The sequence below is a fragment of the Rattus rattus genome, chromosome 15 (genome assembly GCF_011064425.1).
Source record: "Rattus rattus isolate New Zealand chromosome 15, Rrattus_CSIRO_v1, whole genome shotgun sequence".
In the NCBI taxonomy this organism is placed as follows: Eukaryota; Metazoa; Chordata; class Mammalia; order Rodentia; family Muridae; genus Rattus; species Rattus rattus.
The window spans coordinates 53,446,756-53,451,486 of NC_046168.1; the positions used below are offsets into that span (position 1 = coordinate 53,446,756).

Below are 4,731 nucleotides of genomic sequence, written 5' to 3' on the forward strand. Positions count from 1 at the left end.
CTGAGGCCCCAATCCTACTTCTGTGCCCTTTTTTTCTTTGGGCTTCTACATTCTGCTTTGTTTCCTTTAGAACCATCACAGTCTGTTTTCTCCAATGAGTTTGATATCACTGGAACAGTGTGTTACAACAACTCAACCTTCAATTAAGAAGTGTGGGCTGATGCCCATCTTCCATCAAGCACTGAATGACAAAAATACGTTTCTGAGGTCCGGCCACCTCCAGTGTCAGCAAGATGAAGCAACGACGGCATCAAGACCTCCTTACTTGCCTTATTCGAGGCAGAGTAAAGCAAAACAGGAAACCAGAAAGGCAATTAGAAAATCTTAAAGTCATTCGTGTGGACAAGTTTCCTTCTGATTACACTGGTAGAAAGAATTGGTGCTAATAGTGGCACTGGCAGTCTTTTTCACAGAATCCTTCAATGCTGGTATCAGAAAGAACGCCTTACCAACTCAATTCTTTCTCTCCTATTGATTTCACTCTCACGATTCCTGCTTTGTACACTTCGTCTACTTATTTATGTCCACTGTACCAGCAAAACAAAACTAACATCTTCCTTCCATCTTCCAGGTCTCTACCTATTCTTAGAAAACAACCCAATCTCAGCCAATAAACAAGTTACAGAGGAAGATGAAGATCCTAACCACGGTGAGAGTAAGAAGCGAAAAGGAAGACAGGATTAATGTAATAATGAAAGAGAAAATCCTCTTGTGGAATTTTATAGCATTGGAGATCTCATCTGCCCCCTGCCTCTCACTGTGTCTTCAAAGCAATCACGCTCGCACGTGCACGTGCACGTAGGCACACAGGCAGGGACACACACACACACACACACACACACACACACACACACACAATTTTCTAGAGTGTGAACAATTTGACCAGTGGTCATTTTTAAGCCTGGCTTAGACTTCATCACTATGGGAAAAGAAAACTCTTGTAAAAATCCCAAGAAACTTTGAATAAACGTGATCCAGCCACTCAGGCCAAAATCCCCTTGTTACTTTACACAATTAATTGCTTCCTCCAGATTTGCTTGAGGATGTGATTTTCAGAGCCAAGTGAACCACAGGAAGCACTCCCCGGGATAAATGGATGGACTGGGTCCCAGTGATCAAAATTCATTTCCAAGTTATTTCCTGAAATGGTATTTTGACACCTGGGTCATATGTTAGCGTTATGCAGTTCTTCTGTGACACGCAGTGACAAAGAAGATCTGTGAGAAGATTACTCACAAGGAGGTGACTTGGATATTCATGGCTGCTTGTCAAACTGGATTAACAAAAGGGAAATGTTTAAGGAGTCGGATTTGCTCAGATTTGAAAGGTAAGGAGGTCAGTTACTTGTTCTCTGGTAAAATCTCATTCTTCATTGTGCTCAGTCCGTGGTTTACAGTAGGACACCTGCCAGGCTAAATTGTGGGTGACATGATTCTACATTTGAGGGATGATTGGGCCCCTTGGGAATCATCTCCCACTGAATAAAACCTGTTATCAACAGTTCCTGATAATGGAAACCAAGGCTTCTACTCTACCTTAGATCCTTCACTTCCCAGGTAAAAGACATACAACCATTATATTTATAGTAAGCCTCAATGAGCACTAGAACTGGACAGATATCTACCTTCTAATCTCTTTGAATCTATTTCCCGATCAGTAACCCTGAGTTATAATTGGGTATTTTCCTCTGGACAGCTCTTAACTCCAAGTGGCTACTGTCATGGCTGTTTTCATGATTCCCCTATCCCATGGTGGCTTCCTCCTCTCTCTACCCCACACGCCTTCTTGCTCCCTGTGGTTCTTCTCTGACTCTAACCCAAGCTTCTAACCCAAAAAACCCCGCCTATCTATCTTCTTTCCAGCCAGAGGCTATTGTCATCTTTATTTAACCAATAGTTTTAAATTAAGGCACAAGGTCATATTGTAAGTTTTCCCTGAAAGCAACTAGGCCTTAGGGGCCAGTATTTAGCATTCCAACACAAAGCAAAAGACCAAACCTCAACAGTGGACCATAAAGGAAGACCTTGCTGTGTGATCTTTTCCACCCTGGCAAATATTACCTTCACCTTTGAAGAGTAAATCCACAGTAAGAGCCCAGAGGACCAGGGCAGGTCAAAACCTGCGAAGTTAAGTAATTGGAGGATTAATGCAATGGGCTGGTCCACCCACACCACGGCTGCCTCCATTTTCTTATCCACTGTCATCTGCTGCTATTGGTGATGTAACAACTGTCATAATTCTAGTCCTGCATGGGGGAAGTCAGGGTACAGTGTGTGCCTCATCTGCATCTCAGCCTAATTAAAGTGCCCGCCAAACTGTGTGCTTTCATTGGGCCCTGGAGACAAATCAGATTACCTTGGCCTGGGGACATTCACTCCAGTTGTCAGCCAATACCTTCTTTGCAACGTTAGGACCAGGGTCCCTGTTTTTTGTCCAGCCTTCACACAGAGTTGCTCTTCATTCCCAGAACCTGTGTATGCTTTTTATGTTTCCCATGTGGCCTTATCAGGAAGAGGGAAGACTTGGTGGTTAAGCTTCAATTTCCTCCTTGTGTCATGATTTTCAACATCAGCCAGAGAAAGTCCTCTGATTTTTAGTAGGCCCTGAGCTCTTTTTTTTTTTTCTTTTCTTTTTTTTTTTTCCGAGCTGGGGACCAAACCTAGGGCCTTGTGCTTGCTAGGCAAGCGCTCTACCACTGAGCTAAACCCCCAACAAGTCCTCTGATTTTTTAAGGTCCCAAGTAATGACACCGAACTCCTACAGAAACCATAGTAATCTCCCTTGCTGAAACTTAGAAACCTTAATTCACTAGCAGAGGTCCTTTACTGTGGGACATGGCACATTCATTCTCAGAACCCAGACACTGGAACATGGACATCTTTGGGAGGACTGTGTGTCCTATGGCTTCATGTCCTCTCATCTACTCATGGCTAATCTCTTTCCTGTGATCTGGATTAATTTCCTCTTGCCTTTGATCAACAGCCATTTTCTCTTTCCCAAACTTTTATTTTAATGTCATTTTCTTGAAGCTCATTGTACGATGTTTACAAATTCTCTCTCTCTCTCTCTCTCTCTCTCTCTCTCTCTCTCTCTCTCTCTCTCTCTCCCTCCCTCCCTCCTCCCTTTAGGTATGTTTCCCCAGCTCTCAAAAACCCTTCTTCAGTCTTTATCCTGTCATTCATTTATTATGGTTTTAATCCTTGATCTCCATTGTCTAATTGTTTACAGAGGTTGTCAAACCTTTGGGAGATGGGTCTAACTGGAAGAAGACCGCTGGAAGTTGGAATTTATTGGTATTAACCAAGCCTGTTTCTGAATCAAGGTCTCTGTCTCCATGTGGATCTAACAATATGTGAGCAAATTCCAACTGATGCTGCCACCGCCAACCTTTCATCCCCAGTATCTTTTTTCTCTTCCACAGTGGACTGTCCCCTCTCAAACCATGAGGTAACAAAAGATCCGCCCTCTCTCAAATTGATTCTTTTCAAATGTCCAGTGACAGTTACAAGAAAAGAAGTTTATATGAAATAATTTCCTCTTAATATTCCAGATATTGTTGTCCACTCATCTTTGCCACTTCGTTGACTGCTTGTTGTTACCATGTGTCTTTGTAGTTCTCAGCAGTGCAAGAGACCTGCTTGTATATGTGTCATCAGTGACCTCTGACACACACAATTCGATGACTATTACAGAACTTCTCTTTCATAGTTGACGCTGTCTGTTGCGTCATTCTTCCTCGAATATCGTAATATCCCAATGTTCTGTCCTGGTTACAGGTTTTTCTCAACCTTCTGGCTCCCCGTGAGCTGCAGTAGATGTGAGGAGCTTCTAGTTTCTCTCTTCAGGTAATTTTACCCTTCACCTCACATTCTTCCCTAAACAGTATCAGATACTTCTGGAACTAATATTGAACGTATACTTTAATTTCTCACATATTTATTATAAACCCAAACGTCTACACTGAATTCTAGATGATTCTATCAACTACCAGCTGGATCTTTCCTCCCCATTTTATCACCTTCCCCATAAATATCCTTGGCCTCTTAGTTATCTTCCTACCCATTTGTAAATCAAGAGATATATCCATTTTATTCATATTTAATAGATGCTAGTGCTCTACAATTACCCATAATCTTTATGAAATAAAATTATACATAGGCCCTAATATTTTATATCTTTTAATACTATTATTATTTGTTTAAACCTCAGAGTGTGATTTTAAAGTTTATTTATTTTTGAGATAATAATATGATGACATCATTCCCTTTTTCTGTTCCTCCTTTCACACCCTTCTGTATACCTCTCCTGTTCTCTTCCACACCAATGGCTTCTTTTTCCACTAATCATTGTTGCATACATTTCTTTTTTTCCCCCCAGGGGAGCTCGAGAACGCAGCTCCCCCATTACCACAAATTATGCAGTCGAGTTTCCTGAGTTTGGGTCAGCACAGCCCAAGTGCAATGGGTGAGCCTCGCCCTGGGAAAACCACCTCCGTGATCACGGTATCTCCCCTGCCAGGTGAGTACCATGCGTATGTTTAAATATATACATGCGATCTGTTCAGTCTGTATAAGGCCACCTGTGAGTTTAGGAAAAGTCCACCGAAGCAAATGTACCAAATGAAGCAAAATAAAACAAAAAGTTCACAAAAGGAGCCTGAGTTTGTTTTCTGTTGGCCCTGCCGCCTGCCCTGCACTGTGGTTGTACCTTGATCAACCCACATCACAGAAG

The 4,731-nt window shown here is 42.1% G+C and overlaps 1 pseudogene; it reads right to left on the bottom strand.

The window, feature by feature from the left end:
* Positions 1-4,374: 4,374 nt before the first annotated feature.
* LOC116885091 lies at positions 4,375-4,526 on the bottom strand (annotated as a pseudogene).
* Between the last annotated feature and the right edge of the window lie 205 nt (positions 4,527-4,731).